The following is a 20,359-nucleotide window of genomic DNA, read 5'->3' as shown; positions in this document are numbered from 1 at the left end:
TCTCCACCTCCCTGCCCTTTCCCCTCCAGTGATCAGCATCTTCCCTTCCCCTCTCCCTCTGTGGTCAGTATCTCCCCTTCCCCTCTAACCACAACCAGCTGGCCAACATCTCATCTCCCCTTTCGTATTCTCAATCTACATCCAGCACCTCCCCCCTCTTCCGTCCCTGCTTCCAGACCACTACTACTACTACTTAACACTTCTAAAGCGCTACTAGGGTTACACAGCGCTGTACAGTTTAACAAAGAAGGCCAGTCCCTGCTCAAAGGAGCTTACAATCTAATGGACAAAATGTGCGGTCAATCAAATTGGGGCAGTCTAAATTTCCTGAATAGAAGTAAAATAGTTACGATGCCTCTCACCTCTTCCTGCACTGGCCTTGACCTTAAAAAAGAGTGAGTGCATAAAGGGCCCTGTAGGTATAGCAGGGGCGTAGCTACGGGTGGGCCTGGGTGGGCCCAGGCCCACCCAATCTCCACGGGCCCACCCAATTTAGGCACCAAAGTGCGCAGTCTTTCTTCTGCAGCTCAGCCACCTCCCATCTGCTTTTAGGCAGCTCTCCCAGGCGGTCCTCTTCCTCCTAAAATGTTCTTATTTTTAGTGCGGGTCGGGTCCCGAATGCGGATGTATCGGTATGCCATTAAGGGCTGCATGTTAGTGCCGCTACTCCCTCGCCTCCATGGATGTAGACTGGGGGGGGGGGCGAAGGGGCATTGCTCCCCCCCCCAAACGATGACGACAACCCGCAGCGGCGAACTGGCGGGCGGGGCGTCACTCCAGTAGTAAAAGCAGTAAGCAGCCAGGTTTAACTCCGTCCTTCACTTCCCTGCCCTCTCAGCGTCCCGCCCGAAAGGAAATGACATCACAGGAAGGCGGGACACAGAGAGGGCAGGGAAGTGAAGGACGGAGTTAAACCTGGCTGCTTACTGCTTTTACTACCGTCGGCAGCCCGTTCACCGCTGCACCTTTGGTACCAGGGGCTGTTGTGTGGGCGCTGCAGCGATTACAACAGTCTGCCTCGGAGCCTCGGCCTTCCCTGCCACAGGTCCCGCCTATGCGGAACAGGAAGTTGTACCAGAGGAGGCGGGACGTGTAGCAGGGAAGACCGAGGCTCCGAGGCAGACTGCTGTTCTCCAAAGACAAGCAGGCCAATATTCTCACTGATGGGGTGACGTCACGTCGGCCCGGAGGACTTTCCAGCAAAGTCCATGACAAAGTCTAAAATGTCCCCCGTCGCGCGGGCGGATGCAGTGCGCATGCGCGCGTCCACTTTCCCGCCCGTCGCGCGGGCACATTCCTCAGTTTTTTCTTCTCCGCGTCTGAGGTGACACGGAGCTCGACTGTTCGTCTTCGTGTTCCTCCTGTGCCCGGAGGTGAAGAAAGAAGAAAAAAGCGAAGTATCCTTTTTTTGTTATCTTAGATTGTTTTCGTTTTTAAGTTTCCTTTATTTTAGTCTGCGATTTTATTTAAATCGCTCGGTCGGGTATTTTTCCCGTCTTTTTCTTTTGTTTTTCTGTGTCATCTTTTTCTAGACACAATCTAGAAAAATTGTCCCTGATTTGGCAGGGACAATTTTTCCCGAGATGTCAACGAAGACGCCCAGCGGCTTCAAGCCTTGTGCCCGCTGCCATCGGGCCATCTCTGGCACTGATACACACTCGTGGTGTATTCAGTGCCTTGGGCCGGATCATCGCTCGGAGAGTTGTAAATTGTGTCTCGCCATGAAGAAGCGGACACTGCTCTCTCGAGATGCCCAGAGAGAAAAGATTTTTGGGCCCGGTGCTTCGGCGTCGGCGTCGGCGCCGACGTCGACGTCGTCTAAGTCGGCGCCCTCCAAACCGGCGCCGGGCAAGTCGGTGCCGGTGAAGTCGGTGCCGTCGAGGATGATGTCTTCGAGGCCGGCGTCGTCGAGGTCGACGTCGAAGGAGGCGTCGGCACCGGGAGACAGGGGACAGGCTGCCATTAGACCCATGCACGCTGGGAGCAGTGATGCATCGAGTGGGTCTCCACCCGCCTCGGCGCCTCCTGCTGTGCAGGCCCCCCGGGACCGTCCTGCGTCGGACCCGGCCCCGAGGAGACGTGTGGATTCCACGTCCTCCTCTCCGGTGCCGAGGAGTCTCGATGACATGCGTCGGGCGAAGGCCAAGAAGCATCGTCGTCGATCTCCTTCGAGACACGGCGCCGGGAGCTCCGGGTCATCGATACACTCGATACCCGAGAAGCGTCGGTGCCGAGAGGATCGCTCTCCCTCTATTACTGAGGTTCCGACGCGTGGGGTCGCTGGCAGCCGAGTCCCCACTCCCCAACCTCAGCAGACTTTGCCTCCGACACCTCAACCGACCCCGCAGCCTTTTCCGACACCAGCTCTGGATGAGAGTATGCAGGCCATGTTCCCATTTTTCATGAACATGATGCAGCAGTGGCAGTCGGCATCGAGGTTGTCGGTGCCGACGGCGTCGACGGGGCCGGTGTCGATGCTTTCAGAGGCACCGGTGCCGGCGGCGTCGGGGGTGTCGACATTGCCGATGCCGGATGTTCCTGCATCAGGCCTTCAGCCTGTGGTGAGGTCTGTCTCACCGGTGCCGCCTCCGGTGCCGGTGTCTTTGACTTCCCGAGTTGACTCTCCCGAGACATCGGAGCAGGAAGCTTCCCCGGAGCCTCAGGGACCATCAACTTCTCGGCACCATCATAGAGGCCATCAAGCCTCTTCGTCGAGACGGGCTCAGATTCGGGCGGCTCTGTCTGAGCTTTTAGCCCCATCTGATGATACCTCATCCGAGGATGATGAAGGAGTGCATGGGGAGTTCTCTGGCGAGGATTCTCAAGGCATTCCATCTGACTCCACTCCCTTGCCACAAAGGCAGCTGTCTCCTCCCGAGAGCTTGTCTTTTCCATCTTTTGTTCGGGAGATGTCTGAGGCCATCCCCTTCCCCGTGGAAATTGTGGACGAGCCCAGAGCCAAAATGCTTGAGGTTCTGGACTATCCATCTCCACCTTCATCTTCTGCCACAGTTCCTTTTCATGAGACTCTTAAGGAACTTATGCTGAGGAACTGGGAGAAGCCTTTTTCTAGTCCAACCGTCCCTAAAAAAGTTGAGTCCCAATATAGGATCCACGGGGAACCCAGTCTCATGCAGACCCAATTGCCTCATGATTCAGCGGTGGTGGATTCTGCCCTCAGAAGAGCCAAGAGTTCCAGGAATTTCTCCTCGGCGCCCCCGGGGCGAGAATTTGCAACTCTGGACTCTTTTGGGAGGAAGGCGTATCAGGCTGGTCTGCTCGCTTCCAAAATCCAGTCTTACCAACTCTTCACGAGTGTGCATTTACGGAACTCTGTGAGGCAACTTGAGAGTTTAGTAGATACTCTCCCTGAGGAGAAAGCTGAACCCTTTCGCCAAGTGATCAGGCAGCAGAAGGCGTGTCGCAAGTTCCTGTCCAGGGGCATTTTTGACACTTGCGATGTGACATCTCGCTTTTCCGCTCAAGGTATAGCGATGCGCAGGCTCTCATGGCTGCGTGCCTCTAACCTGGAGGAAAGAACTCAACGGAAAATAGCAGATATCCCATGCCGGGGGGATCACCTTTTTGGAGAGAAGGTTGAAGAGATGATTGATCATCTCTACCAGCGTGATAACGCTATGGACTCTCTCTCCCGCCGGGCGCCTTCTGCAACCACTTCCACGGCTAGGAAGGTTTTTAAGGGGAAAAGAAGTGCTCCCTACGCTTCTAGAAATCGTAGGTACACTCCTTATTCCCGTCAGCCGGTTCAGGCTCGACCCCAGCCCGCTCGCTCTCGTCAGCAGCGGGCACCGAAGCAGCCCCCTGCAGCTCCCCAGCAAAAACCAGGGACGGGTTTTTGACTGGCTCCAGCAGAGCATAGCCGAAGTCAAAGTGCTTGTACCGGACGATCTGCCGGTCGGAGGGAGGTTAAAATTTTTTCACCAAAGGTGGCCTCTCTTAACCTCCGATCGGTGGGTTCTTCAATTAGTCCGGTGCGGGTACACCCTCAATTTGATTTCCAAACCTCCAAATTGCCCACCAAGAGCTCAGTCTTTCAGCTCCTGCCACAGGCAGGTACTTGCAGAGGAACTCTCCGCCCTTCTCAGCGCCAATGCGGTCGAGCCCGTACCACCAGGGCAAGAAGGGCTGGGATTCTATTCCAAGTACTTCCTTGTGGAAAAGAAAACAGGGGGGATGCGTCCCATCCTAGACCTAAGGGCCCTGAACAAATATCTGGTCAAAGAAAAGTTCAGGATGCTTTCCCTGGGCACTCTTCTTCCCATGATTCAGAAAAACGATTGGCTATGCTCTCTGGACTTGAAGGATGCTTACACTCACATATCGATACTTCCAGCCCACAGGAAGTATCTTCGATTTCGCCTGGGATCACAGCACTTTCAGTACTGTGTTTTGCCTTTTGGCTTGGCGTCTGCACCCAGGGTTTTTACAAAGTGCCTGGCAGTTGTGGCAGCGTCGCTACGCAGACTGGGAGTGCATGTGTTCCCTTATCTGGACGATTGGCTGGTGAAGAACACCTCCCCGCAAGAAACTTTGCAGTCCATGCGGATGACTATTCAGGTGCTAGAGATGCTGGGCTTTGTCATCAATTACCCCAAGTCCCATCTCGTCCCAGTTCAACAATTGGAATTCATAGGAGCTCTGTTGTGCACACAGACAGCTTGTGCTTATCTCCCAGGGCCCAGAGCAGACAGACTTCTGTCTCTGGTTTCCAAGGTACAAGCATCTCAGCAGATCACAGCTCGGCAGATGTTGAGATTGCTTGGCCACATGGCCTCCACAGTTCATGTGACACCCATGGCACGTCTACACATGAGGTCGACTCAATGGACCCTAGCGTCCCAGTGGTTTCAAGCCACCGGGAACCTAGAGGATGTTGTCCGACTGTCCACCAATTTTCGAAATTCCCTCAATTGGTGGACCATCCGATCCAATCTGGTCTTGGGACGCCCATTCCAAATTCCTCAGCCACAAAAAGTGCTGACGACGGATGCATCCCTCCTCGGGTGGGGAGCGCATGTAGATGGGCTTCACACTCAAGGAGCTTGGTCTTTCAGGAGATGCATCTTCAGATCAACCTCCTGGAATTGCGAGCGATCTGGAACGCTCTGAGGGCCTTCAGAGATCGGCTAGCCAACAAAATTGTTCTCATTCAGACAGACAATCAAGTGGCGATGTATTACACCAACAAGCAAGGGGGCACCGGATCTCGTCCTCTGTGCCAAGAAGCCGTGCAGATGTGGCTATGGGCCTATCAAAACGGAATGTTTCTCCAAGCCACTTATCTAGCCGGTATAAACAACGGTCTGGCCGACAGGCTGAGCAGAGTTATGCGGCCTCACGAGTGGTCCTTGAACACGATTATTGCCAAAAAGATCTTTCGAGTTTGGGGAACTCCATCGATAGATCTTTTTGCTTCTCAGGACACTCACAAGGTTCCTCAATTCTGTTCCAGACTTCAGGCCCACGGCAGACTGGCGTCGGATGCCTTCCTCCTTTTTTGGGGGACGGGACTCCTGTACGCTTATCCTCCCATCCCTTTAGTGGGGAAGACTCTCCTGAAACTCAAACAGGACCGGGGAACCATGATTCTGATAGCGCCTTTTTGGCCCCGTCAGATTTGGTTTCCTCTTCTTCTGGAACTTTCGTTAGAAGAGCCATGGAGATTGGACTGTTTTCCGACCCTCATTACTCAGAACGAGGGGGCGCTTCTACATCCCAACCTCCGGTCTCTAGCTCTCACGGCCTGGATGTTGCGAGCATAGAGGTTGCCTCCTTTGGTCTCTCTGAGGGTGTCTCCAGAGTTCTGTTTGCTTCCAGAAAAGATTCCACACATAAGTGTTACTCTTTTAAATGGAGGAGGTTTGCCGTCTGGTGTGACAGCAACGGTCTAGATCCTTTCTCTTGTCCTGCACAGACCTTGCTTGAGTACCTTCTGCATTTATCCGAGTCTGGTCTTAAGACTAACTCGGTCAAGGTTCATCTTAGCGCAATCAGTGCTTATCATTCACATGTTGATGGCTTGCCGATTTCTGGACAGCCTTTAGTCATGCGTTTCATGAGAGGTTTGTTTTTGTCAAAGCCCCCTATCAAACCTCCTCCAGTGCCATGGGATCTCAATGTCGTTCTCACCCAGCTGATGACAACTCCTTTCGAGCCACTGGATTCCTGTCATCTGAAGTACTTGACCTTGAAGGTCATTTTCTTGGTGGCTGTTACTTCAGCTCGTAGGGTCAGTGAGCTTCAAGCCCTGGTAGTTCATGCACCATTCCTTGTCTTTCATCATGACAGAGTAGTCCTCCGCACGCACCCAAAGTTTCTACCGAAGGTGGTGTCGGAGTTCCATCTGAACCAGTCAATTGTCTTGCCAACATTTTTTCCCCCTCCTCACATGAGCCCCGGCGAAAGCAAGTTGCACACTTTGGACTGTAAAAGAGCACTGGCCTGTTACGTGGAGCGGACGCGCCCCTTCAGAAAGTCCGCCCATCTGTTTGTTTCTTTTAATCCCAACAAGAGGGGAGTTGCTGTCGGAAAACGCACCATCTCTAATTGGCTAGCAGATTGCATTTCCTTCTCTTACGCCCAAGCCGGGCTGACTTTGGACGGTCATGTCACGGCTCATAATGTTAGAGCCATGGCGGCGTCACTGGCTCATCTAAAGTCAGCCACCATAGAAGAGATTTGCAAAGCTGCGACGTGGGCTTCGATCCACACATTCACATCACATTACTGCCTTCAGCAGCATAGCCGACGCGACAGTCGGTTTGGGCAGTCGGTGCTGCAGAGTGTGTTTGGGGTTTAGAATCCAACTCCACCCCCCTAGGCCCATTTTATTCTGTTCCAGGCTGCACTCTCAGTTAGTTGAATTTGGTTTCAGGTCAATTTTGTTTTTGTCCTCGCCGTTGCGGGACCCAATTGACCATTCTTTGTTGTGTTGAGTGAGCCTGGGGGCTAGGGATACCCCATCAGTGAGAATATTGGCCTGCTTGTCTTTGGAGAAAGAGTAGTTACTCACCTGTAACAGGTGTTCTCCGAAGACAGCAGGCAATATATTCTCACAACCCTCCCACCTCCCCTTTGGAGTTGTATTCCTCTAATTCTTGTAATTAACTGAGGAATGTGCCCGCACGACGGGCGGGAAAGTGGACGCGCGCATGCGCACTGCATCCGCCCGCGCGACGGGGGACATTTTAGACTTTGTCATGGACTTTGCTGGAAAGTCCTCCGGGCCGACGTGACGTCACCCCATCAGTGAGAATATATTGCCTGCTGTCTTCGGAGAACACCTGTTACAGGTGAGTAACTACTCTTTATTGCTGGCTGCAGTGCCACTACCGGCAGAGATCAACGTAAGGGAAAATCGGACTGTGAGGAGGAAGGAAAAGGGAGAGACGCTGGAACTGCGATGGGGGGAGGGGTGAGAAAAGGAGAAAGATGGAGGCACTGTTCTGCTGGACCTTTGGGAGGAGAGAGGTGATGGAACCATGTGGGTAGGGGTGAATGGAGGGCAGGAGGAGGATCTACAGGATGGAGGGAGAGAGGTGCAGGTCCTGCTGTGCTGTATATTTGGGGGGGGGGGTGATGGACAGAGAGGAAGAGGTGCTGGATTTGGGGGGGGGGGGGGAGAAGGGATTGTTAGATATGGATTAGCTGGTAAGAGGGAAGAAGGGAGACTGGACTTGGGGAAAAGGGGAGAGACACTGGACCGTGAATGGATGATAGGAGGAAGGGAAGAGAAAAGAGGAGTGAAAATAGAAAGAGAGGGTGCTGGAAGAGGGGAGAGTTAGCAGCAAAAAGAAACAAGAATAACAGTATGAAGAATGGGATGATTGGAGTGAGGGACATGAAAAGCTGTAGGTAGATGTGGTTGAATAAAGGAGATTGAATACTACAAATGAAGTCTGAGCAGACTGAGAGAGAGAAAAATAAATGAAGGAAAGCTGAAGGGAAAAGATCAAAGTCAGAGATGGATATAGGAGAAGAAGTGAAGAAGACAGGAAGGGAGAGAAAAAATAGGAGATGGACTGGAGATCTTGTAAAGAATGAAACAGTCAAACTACGTCCATGCTCGCCTCGCTAACTTCCATTTTGTAAGCTGCTCAGCCTTGCTGCTCCTCGCAATGCTGCATGGGAAAGGCTGCCGGCTGTGTCGCGGCTCCTCCACTGTGCCAGATCACGGGTGCCCTTGCTGTATCACGTTACAATCAACCTTTTGATATTGATCGATTTCCCCCCCCCCCCCCCCCCCCCCCCCCGCACCATCTGCAAGCAGCTGCCCAGGTAAAATAAATGTTTTTTAATTTTAACATGTACGACATGTAATCAAAATGAATGCTGGCTGCTGGTGGGCTTCTGGGTGGAGGGTGAACTTTTCATTGCCTAGGGCAAAGAATGGTATATTTAATCATTAAATATACTTTTGTCCTAGGCAGTGAAGAGCCCATCCCCACTAGAAACCCACCAACAATAAATTTTAATAGTATTCAGGTTAAATTTTAACAGATGGTGGTTTTTTTGGGTGGGGATGGTCTGCAGTGCCCAGGTTAAAATTTAAAAAGTTTTAAATTTTATGTAGGTGGATTTCTGGGTTCAGGTGGACTCTGCAGTGCAGCTGTTGGGTACACTACTTAGAAATCCATCATCAAGTGCATTCTAAAGCATAATTTTGTAGTATCCCAAGAAACACTACTCATACCTATATACACAGTGCCCACCCATATTAGCTCTGGGCCCACCCAAAATGTCAGGTCTGGCTACGCCACTGAGGTATAGGCCTCACACACACACACACACACACACACACACACACACACACACACACACACACACACACACACACCAGGACTCAGGAAGGCTTTCACACATGCTGGAGCCTCTCACCCACCATCACCCCAAATTCTGTTGCCCTAGGCAGCTACTTAGTCTGCTTTGCGTCAATGCTGGCCCTCTTGTTCTCAGAAACATTTTTTTAGCAAATGATCCATGTCCAGCACCATGTAAAAGTCTTCACACTGATCTACACTACACACACACAAATATTATTGCCTTGAACCAGCAGACTCAACAAAATTATTTAACAGGAGAAAAGGGCCCTCAGCATGAACATGGCTCTAGCAAAAATCATTCAGTAGTACTTAGGGCCAATGTTATAATCACTGGTCCCAAAAAACTTCTAAATGTACAAATTAAATTTGTGCGAATAATTAATGAAAATAAACTCCAAAACACATAGTGCAATGTGACATTTAAAAATATTAAGAATGCATTTACCTCATAAGATATGTCTCAACAAAGGCCCCAGTTTCTCTATTGCTGTATCAGGGGGTTTTGAACATCCTTGTAGGACTTGGTCCACAATCACTCCGGCTGAGTCAACACTCCTTAAAATACACCGTACACATCAGTCTTACAATGTCACATCTGGCAAGCCGGAATAACTAGCAATCAGCAAGTACAGTACTACCAAACACATTACTCAGCACTTTTAATAAAAAGTTCAGCAATCCACACTGAAATTTAAATTTCCATATTCAATTAAATTAAAATGGAAAATCCATTTCTGTTCCAGTTGTAAAAGCTGTTTGTTGAATACCTCCTCGCAAACAATCTTCACCTCATACAACTGCAGCTTTCTAAAGTAGGGCGAATAGATACACAGTAAGAAACCATGCAAAAACAACCTCTGCCAGAAAGTCATGGGATAGGAGGTAATGTCCTATTGTGGATCAAAAACTGGCTAAAGGATAGAAAACAGAGAGTAGGGTTAAATGGTCAGTATTCTCAATGGAAAATGGTAGATAGTGGTGTTCCCCAGGGGTCTGTGCTGGGACCACTGCTTTTTAACATATTTATAAATGATATATAGATTGGAATAACTAGTGAGGTAATTCAATTTTCCATGACACAAAGAGGGGCATAATCGAACAGCGCCGGCCAAATAGATGCAATGAAGCTACTAAGTACTAAATTTAAAACAAACCAGAGAAAATATTTCGTCACTCAATGTGTAATTCAACTTTAGGATTTATTGAGGCATATTTTCAAAGCACTTTGGGAGGCTAAGTTCCATAGGTTTCTATGGAACTTTGGGAGGCTAAGTGCTTTGAAAATGAGCTTGATTGTCAGAGAATGTGAAAAAAGCAGTTAGCTTTGCTGGGTTTAAAAAAAAAAGTCTTGATAATGTCCTAAAAGTCCATAAGTCATTATTAAAGTGGACTTGGGAAAATCCACTGTTTATTTTTAGGATAAGCAGCATAAAGCCTGTTTTACTGTTCTGGGATCCTGCCAGGTACTTGTGACCTGGATTGGCCAGAGCTGGAAAACAGGATACTGAGCTTAACAACGTAAGAATATCCATATTGGGTCAGAACAATGGTCCATTTAGCCCAGTATTCTGCTTCCAGCAGTGGCCAATCCAGGTCACAAGTATCTGGCAGAAACACACCATTCCATGCTACCAATCCCAGGGTTGCCAGTGGCTAACCCCATGTCCATCTCAATAAAAGACTATCCAGCTTATAATCGAACGAGAAAAACGCCCAAGTTCCGACCTAAATCGGGAGATGGGCGTTTATCTCACAAAAACGATTAAAGCGGTATAATCGAAAGCCGATTTTGGACGTTTTCAACTGCACTCCGTCGCGGATGCGGACAAAGTTGATGTGGGCGTGTCAGAGGTGTGGCGAAGGCGGAACTGGGGCGTGGTTATCTGCCGAACAGAGATGGGCGCATTTCACAGATAATGGGACAAAAGTATGCGTTTTTAGCTAGAATTTAGGGCACTTTTCCTGGACCCTGTTTTTTCACGAATAAGGCCCCAAAAAGTGCCCTAAATGACCAGATGACCACTGGAGGGAATCGGGGATGACCTCCCCTGACTCCCCCAGTGGTCATAAACCCCCTCCCACCACAAAAAATGATGTTTCACAACTTTTTATTTTGACCCTCAAATGTCATACCCACCTCCCTGGCAGCAGTATGCAGGTCCCTGGAGCAGTTGTTAGGGGGTGCAGTGGACTTCAGGCAGGTGGACCCAGGCCCATCCCCCCCCTACCTGTTACAATTGTGCTGCTTAATGCTTAGTCGTCCAACCCCCCCCGAACCCACTGTACCCACATGTAGGTGCCCCCCTTCACTCCTTAGGGCTATAGTAATGGTGTAGACTTGTGGGCAGTGGGTTTTGAGGGGGATTTGGGGGGCTCTACACACAAGGGAAGGGTGCTATGCACCTGGGAGCTCTTTTACCTTTTGTTCTGTTTTTGTAAAAGTGCCCCCTAGGGTGCCTGGTTGGTGTCCTGGCATGTTAGGGGGACCAGTGCACTACGACTCCTGGCCCCTCCCACGAACAAATGCCTTGGATTTATTCGTTTTTGAGCTGGGCGATTTCATTGTCCATTATCGCTGAAAAGCAAAAACGCCCAGCTCACAACTTGGCGAATAAAACATGGACGTCTAATTGTTTCGAAAATACGCTTGGGTCCGCCCCTTCACGGACCCGTTCTCGGAGATAAACGCCCATGGAGATAGGCGTTTCTGTTCGATTATGCCCCTCCATGGACATTTCCTCCAGGAACTTGTCCAAACCTTTTTAAACCCATCCTCTGGCAATGAGTTCCAGAGCTTAACTATTCTTTGAATGAAAAACTATGTCCTCCTATTTGTTTTAAAGGTATTTTCCTGCAATTTCATTGAGTGTCCCCTGGTCTTTGTACTTTTTGAACGAGTGAACAATCAATTCACTTCCACCTGATCCACACCACTCAGGATTTTATAGACCAGAATTATATTCCCCCTCAGCCATCTCTTTTCCAAGCTGAAGAACCATAACCTCTTTAGCCTTTCCTCATATGGAAGCAGTTCCATCCTTTCTATCATTTTGGTTGGTCTTCTTTGAACCTTTTCTAATTCCGCTATATATTTTTTGAGATACAGCAACCAGAATTGAACACAATACTCAAGGTGAGGTCACACCATGGAACAATACAGAGACATTATAATATTTTTGGTCTTAGCATCCTGTTTGCTTTTTTGGCTGCCATTGCACACTGAGCAAAAGATTTTAACGTATTGTCTACAATGACGCCTAGGTCTTTTTCTTGAGTGCTGACTTCTAAAGTGGACCCTAGTATCAGACCACTATGATTTGGATTATTCTTCCCAATGTGCTTCACTTTACATCTGTCTACATTAAATTTCATTTGACATTTGGATGACCAGTTTTCCAGTTTCCTAAGGTCTTCCTGCAATTTTTCACAATCCACATGCATTTTGACAACCTTGAAGTTTCGTGTTATCTGCAAATGTAATCATCTCACTTGTCATTCCAATTTCCAGATAATTTATAAATATGTTAAATAGCACCAGTCCCGGTACAGATCTCTGCGGCACTCCACCATTCACCCTCTTCCACTGCAAAAAATGGCCATTTAACCCTACCCTCTGTTTTCTGTCCAATAACTAATTGTTAATCCATAGAATGACATTGCCTCCTATCCCATGACTCCTTAATTTTCTCAGTAGTCTCTCATGAGGTACTTTATTTGGTTAGTTAGGGGGTCTTTTACATTCCCCACTCCTCGCTGCTTGTTTCTGGCTCTGAGCAACATGTTGACTTCTCATGCATATATGAGAAGTCCCAGCCTGCTGCTCAGAGCTGGAAACAAGGAGCAGGGTGCAGCAGCAGTCTATTTACTTGGCTGGCAGGGTTCAAGAGAATTTAGGAGGGACCCGAGCCCACATTTTGGGAGCTAGTTGTTAAAGGGAGTGGCCTAGTGGTTAGGGTGGTGGACTTTGGTCCTGGGGAACTGAAGAACTGAGTTTGATTCCCACTCCAGGCACAGGCAGCTCCTTGTGACTCTGGGCAAGTCACTTAACCCGCCACTGCCCCATGTAAGCCGCATTGAGCCTGCCATGAGTGGGAAAATGCGGGGCACAAAATGTAACAAAAAAAATAGCTGGGGGAGGCTACTTCAAACCTGCTCTCAAAATTCATAAAAGCTTAACAAAGGCTCTCGCAAACTCGTGAGAGCCTGCTCCAGCACACCACTACCTATAGCTCTTTGCATAGGGAAAGCATGTGTCTACTTCCCTTTGAAAATTAGACAAGCTCCACTGCACCTACAAAGGCACTTTGAAAATTGCTCCAAAAACTATCAACAAAGCATAAGCAACTGACTTTATCGAACTCCCAAAAGTATGAATACAGCACAAATATAAATATTTATGCAAAAGTGTCATTGCTCTGCATGGTAAAGTACCTGCATGACTGAACAGTAAGTTTTATAGCCCAGTGCTACTAAAAGTGTTTATCAAGCACCATCAATTTACACAGCACTATACAAGGTAAAAGTTCATGCTTCCAACACTAAAGAGCGCACATTTAAAATCTAGGAATGGGGAAGTTAAGGGCTTCTTTTACAAAGCCACACTAGGGATTCCCACATGGCAAATGAGAAGCCCACAGGAATTGTAATGGGCTTCCTCTCATTTGCTGCACTGGGAATCCCTTGCACAGTTTAGTAAAAGAGGCCTAAGTGCCTTAAAGAGGGTCACACAAGCAATGGCAGAGATGGGATTGGAACTTGAATCTCCAGGGCTCTGTAGTCCATTACCCAATGTATTCGTATCTATAGTACTCTGTGTCAGCCTACACTCTGGGGTGTAAGATGAAAATCACAAAAACCACCTCCTCCGTCTCTTCCTAGGTAGGAAATATATTTGCTATCGCAGCTCTGAATCTCACAGCGGAGACAATGCAGCACAGGGGGTCATGGACAAAACTCTCTCAGTAATAAACCAACATCTATTACCTATCTCTGTATTAACATTTCAATGTGCTCATAATAAACCCAGCATAACCATTTAAACATTTTAACACTGAGCAAAACCAAAAGCGATCCTCTGAGAAAAGAACATGAAAGCAGCAATACTCACTAATGGTAGTCTATATATTCTCTTGTAGAGAAGAAAGTGACCTGTTCTAGAAGTCTGGGCTTAATTTCTGTGGGGAATGGCTTAATTTCTGTGAGGAATGGCCCGGAAAGCAGATCCACCACTCATTTTCAGAATCCAGAGTAGCAGGGGTATTCTGCTCCAGCCCCTCCCTTCCAGGCAGCCAGTAGGAAAGAGGAGGGGAGGGGTGAACCTAGAGCAGAGAACAGTCACTCTGCTCTCCGATTTTGCCCCTTTTCTCCTGTCTTCTGCTCCTGTCCAGCCTGCCTCCACCATCCACCCTGGCTCCGCACTTCCTTTTTCTCTAAAAATGAAGCCCTGCTGGGCACATTACAGTGACTCACCTGAAGACATTCCATCCAGCCAGGAAATGAAGAAAGGTGTTGGCTGCTCCCCTCAGAAACATCCTACAGCTAAATGTAAAACCCAGGCTCCTTACAGCACAGAGGCTATGATACTAACAGCTGTACCTTAGCACCACACCCACCACAGATAAAGACATCAGAGATATGCATGCCAGGTACAGAGTTAATTATGCATTGCTACTGAGACATGCACCCATGTACACTCACAGTTACAGACACAAACATTACAGATGTATAACTATGAGGGGAGTGAAGGGAGGGTCATATCTAGGAAAACACAAGAGGTGTGAGGAGACAAAGGGAAAGAAGGGATTATGGCAATGGAGGAAGGCCCAAGAGATGAGGGTATAAGGGGATTGGAGAACTGCTGGACAGGTGAGGGATAGTAGATAAGGTAAGGGGGGGGTCAAGATAACGGGGGAATTGATTTCTCAGATAGAACTGTTTTGTGCCCCACTTTGTATAACTAGAAACAGGCCACCTGTATGATAAAACCTGGACTGAGACTCCTAGAGGTCTCTAATGATAATAATCTGAGACGATAATCTGAGACAGATATTAAAGGGCCATCCTAGAGGTGACAGGAAGCTTTTCTAAAAGAAAGGAAGCTGTTGAACTAGGGGATATGATGAGGAAGATTCAAAAGCAACAGTAGAGAAAGCAGAGGAGACAAAATGATGCTCAAATTCAAAACGAAATGGGATAAACATGGAGGACCCCAGAGTGGAAAGGTGATGGAAACCAAGCATTGAGCACTTCAAGTGAAAACAGCAGTAGGAAGAGTTCTGGAGCTTCTAAAAAGAAATGGGGGTAGGCTGCAAGAAGTAGCAATTACATCCTACCCACCTTACTAGGCAGCCTCGTTGGGCCTTTTAAAGCTTTATGTATCAGCAATTAGCCCTAGAGGTGAAATCTCTGCATTCATCTAACTGTCTCTCAGCCATCTACAATGAGGGAAAACACTCTATGCAGGTGGGTTAGTTTTACACATGCTATGACAGGAATGGCCCTCACTCCTGGGCCGGGGCATGTGGACTGTGATCTCAGTCTCTCAGGTTTGCTGCTGGGGTTCGCCATGGTGCTTGCATTGTGCCGAAGGGAGCTTCTTTCTGGAGTTCATAGGATGTGGCAACGGTGGGCAACTTGTCCAGGTGTGCTTGGAGCTTCTTTTCGGTTGGGTCTGTGAAACCCAAGATGATGGGAAGTGTTTGTGTCTTTGATCAGACTGTATTTCTTGGTGTTTGGGGGTCTTCCCTCTATCACCGAGTGGCATTTAACTGGACAGTGCCACCAAATATTTCCTCTGTCTTAATGGCAGGCTAGGGCAGAGAGTCCACCTAGCCAGTTAACAGTGATATTTGGCCTGCTAACCAGCTAGAAACTCACATACAGTTAGGAGAAAAAAAAAGCTGTCCTAACTTTATGTGTGGAAGATAACTGGGCACCAGTCTGAATATCGGCCGCTCTCCGGTTAACTTCTCAGTAGTAGCTCCAGCTGCCCTCCATCCCAATTCCTCTTCCCCCACCCAGCCCAATCTCCCCATCCCACCTCCCACACTGAAGATACAGCAAGGTAGGTTCTGGGCCCCCTCATCCTTGCCAACCCCCCCACCCCCACCCCCGGAATCCTGTATGGAAAGAGAATGGGACCAAACAAACTTAGCAGTGATTAGATGGTAACTCCAGGAACTGGAAAGCAAATCCAGTGCCGGGCACACTTCTACAGTCTGTGCCCTGATCATGAGCTGGACAGAATTGATCCAGCGCTGTACACTTGAACATGAAGAGACAGTCCCTGCTCGACAGAGCTTACAACCTAATTAGGACAGACAGGACAAATAAGAGATAAGGGAATTACTAAGGTGGGGATGATAAAATAAGGGTTCTCAACAAGTGAGCAAGGTTTAGGAGTTAAAAGCAGCATCAAAAAGGTAGGCTTTTAGCCTAGATTTGAAGACAGCCAGAGACGGAGCTTGACGTACCGGCTCAGGAAGTCTATTCCAGGCATATGGTGCAGCAAGGTAAAAGGAACGGAGTCTGGAGTTAGCGGTGGAGGATAAGGGTGCAGATAAGAGAGATTTGCCCAGTGAACGGAGTTCCCAGGGAGGAGTGTAGGGAGAGATGAGAGTGGTGAGGTACTGAGGAGCTGCAGAGTGAATGCACTTATTAGTCAATAAGAGTAGTTTGAACTGTATGCGGAAACAGAAAGGGAGCCAGTGAAGTGACTTGAGGAGAGGGACATAACGACATTGGCGGAATATTAGTCGTGCAGCAGAATTTAGAACAGATTGAAGAGGAGAGAGATGGCTAAGTGGGAGACCTGTGAGAAGCAAGTTGCAATAGTCTAAGGTGATAAGAGTGTGGATAAGGGTTCTGGTAGTGTGCTCAGAAAGGAAAGGGTGAATTTTGGTGATATTATAGAGAAAGAAACGACAGGTTTTAGCAGTCTGCTGAAAATGTGCAGAGAAGGAGAGAGAGGAGTCGAAGATGGCCCCAAGGTTATGAGCTGATGAGACAGGGAGGATGAGAGTGTTATCCACAGAAATAGAAAATGGAAGAAGAAGAGGTTGGTTTAGGGGGAACCTCTAAACTAGAGCTGGTCCAGGCAAGTAATCAGAGCAGAGAACAAAACACACCAGCACTCCAGAGAAGAGCATAGCTGAGGCTCAGAGGAGATCAGAGGGAGAGTCTAGTTTAAGAAGGTGCCGGCCATCTGACGTGACAGGGATGAGCTGGGCAGGAGAACCAAAAGGAGAAGGAGAGCAAGCGCGGGCCGGAAGCTGGAAGTCGCAGGACCCAGAGGGCTGTCTGGAATTGGTGGCAGAAGTTGGAGGCCTCGGGAAAGTCCTTCCAAGGACTGGAATCTCGCCATAAGCCGACCCACGCCCCTCTTCTGGGCATGCAGAAGGAGCCGTCTAGTGCGCCTGAGCCCCCACCTCCCGATCGCAGTCCTGCGTCTCCATCTCTGGGTAAGTTATGACAGTATGTTGAGAGCCTATTCTGGGGCACCCAGATTCCATGAAAGAATGCTAGTTTAATCTGGAATCGGTGTGTGCCTTATATTTACCTGCCTGCTGGCATAAGTGTAGGCACCTAAAAGCAGCAGGAACACGTGCAACAAACATCATACTAGAATGACCTGTCCATGCTCCACCCATGTGTACACTTGCCTCACATTTACTGTATGTGCTATGCCACGCCCTTACAGAATAGTGTTTAGACACCCTGCTAGTACTTATTGCTAGTATTCTGTAAAGTTACATGTGCACCCAGTTATAGAATTGTCCTTCATATAAACAGGCATGAGCTTATTTTCAGAGGGCTCTTAAAAGGTGCAAGGTACATATACTCCTGAGAGATCATTACCATCTGCAAATCTAGAACTGCCAATGCTTCCTGGAGTGTGCATGTTACTTAGAATGGAACTGTGGGCTGACTCTCTGGAATAAGTTACTGATTGATTTACGCAGGGAAAGGGACTTTGTGAGATGTGGCTAGAATTCTTGAATAAAACCTTGTATGTATCCAGAGAACAGCTTTTTATATGTAACTGGTTTCGCCTCTTCTGAAGAATGACAGCCATAGAGGGGATAAAAAGGTGCAGTAGGTGACTCAGAGAGAGGGAAATATTTCCTCTCTGGGTAATTTCTAGAAAAGTGACTTATAAATGCAGTTATTCAGCATGAGGGGAAAGCAAACAAAGTGTGGCTCATGGAATTCTTTCCACATACTCTCTGTGTGCACGCATGTGTGTATCTGTGTCTGGATTTGTGTTGTCTGGGTGTGTGGTTTCCATCGGTCTTTCTGACCTTCAGGGGTGGTTTGAAAGGAAAGTTCCCAAGTATTCTATTGGTTTGGAAAGAATAATAAAATTATATAAAATGTAATATCATCCAAACCAGGGGCGTAGCCAGACACCCAATTTTGGGTGGGCCTGGGCCCAAGATGGGTGAGCAGAAGAACTCCGCCTTGTCCCACAAGTAATTTGGTCTCTCTCTCTCTCTTGCCTGCATCCCATATGGTCTCTCAAACATCCCCCTCCCCTGCATACCTTTTAAATAGCAGATTTTCCCTAGCAATGAGCAGCAACTAATACACAGTGCTCATGATGGCCCCACAGCCTTCCCTCTGGTGCAACATCCTGTTTCTGCAAAAGCAGGAATATATCAGAGGGAAGGCTGCAGGGCCGGTGCGGACAGTATGTATCAGTCGCTGCTTGTAGCAGGCAAAGATCTGCTATTTAAAAGGTATGCAGGAGGGACAGTTGGGAGTTTTCAGCTGGTGGGGCTTGGGAATCCCTGCCAGCCACATTAGAGATGTGCTGCTATTGGGTGGGCCTGAACCCAAAAGTGGATGGGCACCCGGGCCCACCCTTGGCTACACCACTGATCCAAACATTTATATTTAGGAGGCAATTCAATAAGGAGATTGGTAGATGCCTACTTTCCTTTATACATATACTAGCATAGCAGTGAAATATGTGCCTCTAAGTTAGGCCGGAATTGTCACCGAACCAAACAGACTTTTAACCTTTTTTTTTAACGACTTGTAGCGGGGTATCAACACCTCCTTTTTTCTGCTGGTTACACCCCTCTCTATGCAGCCTAGCATCCTTCTGGCCACGGCCGTTGCCTTGTCACATTGTTTCTTCACCTTCATATCCTCCGACACCAACACCGCAAGGTCTCTCTCCTGAGTCGAGCTTACTAATCTTTCCCCTCCTATTCGGTATCTCTCTTTTGGGTTTCTACACCCCAAATGATCACTCTGCACTTCTTGGCATTACATTTTAACTCTTAGTATACCTCGAAACCTTTTTTTTTTTTTTGGTCTTTTTTTTATTTGCTGTTCATGTGATACACTTAAAGGACGTGAAGGCAGAATCAGCATCAAGATGAGACAACACTGCACCCATAAGATAAGTGATTATTAAGTCAAATAGAGGAAGTCCTCTATCATATAAAAAATAAGTTAATTGTGAGAATTATAGGAGGGAGGCAGGGCAGCAGTGCCATGATGTCTGGTGAACACCATAACTAGGAAAATTCATTTCCATTGTAACAGGTGATAACTGAGCAATGCACATTTATAATAAAATATTACATATTTTAAGTATTACAATCACATTTAAAGTGTATCACATCAACAGCAAATAAAAAAAGACAAAAAAAAAAGGTTTCGAGATATACTAAGATATAGAAAAAAGGAAACCGGAATGGTTAGTCAACCCAGAACAATTTAGTGTTAATTACATTTTAACTGCCAAACCCTAGAAGAATGGTCAAGGGTCTGGCAGTTAAAATTAAAACTGCACTTCACTGTATGGCTAATAGTATGTACACAGGTATTATTATCTGTGGACTTTGCCAGCCCGTTTTATTATAATGTCTTCACAAGAAAGACATAGAAACACACACACACTGGAGGAAAGGCACATATGGAGACTGACACAGGCAGAAACAGACCTATTTGCATCATTAAGACAAAGACATACGTGCACATGCTTTAGTTGCTCTCTGGAATTGTTCACCTATCCTCCCATTCCACATTGCTGTACTGGGTCATGCCAAAGGTCCATCAGGCTCAGTATCCTGTTTCTAACAGTAGCCAATCCAGGTCACATGCACCTGGCAGATCCCAAACACAGAGTCCATCCAATTGTCCCCTGTGATAAGCAGTGGATTTTTCCAACAGCACCGTAATAACAATTTATGGACTTTTCCACCAGAAACGTTCCAAACCTTTTTTAAAATCACATATGCAAACTGCTTCACTGCATCCTTGGGCAATGCATTCCACAGCTTGATTATGTGCTGAGTGAAAAAATATTTTCTACAATTTGTTTTAAATGTTCTACTTTGTAACTTCATAGCATGTCTCCTAGTCTTTGTACATTTTAAAAGAGTAAAACCACTTAGTCATATCTCCTCTCAGTATTCTCTTCTCCAGGCTGATCAGCCCTAACCTTTTTAGCCTTTCCTCATAGGGAAATCATTCTGTCCCCTTTATTATTCGGATCACCCTTC

The 20,359-nt window shown here is 47.8% G+C and overlaps 1 protein-coding gene across 7 annotated transcripts in view; it reads right to left on the bottom strand.

Moving 5' to 3' along the window:
- MST1R (macrophage stimulating 1 receptor) overlaps positions 1–20,359 on the bottom strand; it is a 239,425-nt gene that overhangs the window by 202,106 nt on the left and 16,960 nt on the right. Inside the window, exon 1 of one of the 7 annotated variants that reach the window (XM_030205883.1) lies at positions 14,313–14,379. The exons of 3 other annotated variants lie outside the window; for them this stretch is intronic. The gene's annotated coding sequence lies outside the window, so the exon portion shown is untranslated. Of the gene's footprint in view, positions 1–9,288; positions 9,378–13,950; positions 14,013–14,312; positions 14,380–20,359 lie in introns of those variants that run through there. 3 more of the 7 variants (XM_030205884.1, XM_030205879.1, XM_030205880.1) reach the window with 3 other exon arrangements.

This window comes from Microcaecilia unicolor, chromosome 6 (assembly GCF_901765095.1).
Source record: "Microcaecilia unicolor chromosome 6, aMicUni1.1, whole genome shotgun sequence".
NCBI classification, from domain to species: domain Eukaryota; kingdom Metazoa; phylum Chordata; class Amphibia; order Gymnophiona; family Siphonopidae; genus Microcaecilia; species Microcaecilia unicolor.
Note: the sequence above shows the minus strand (reverse complement) of the source record. Positions and strands in the feature narration are given on the sequence as shown.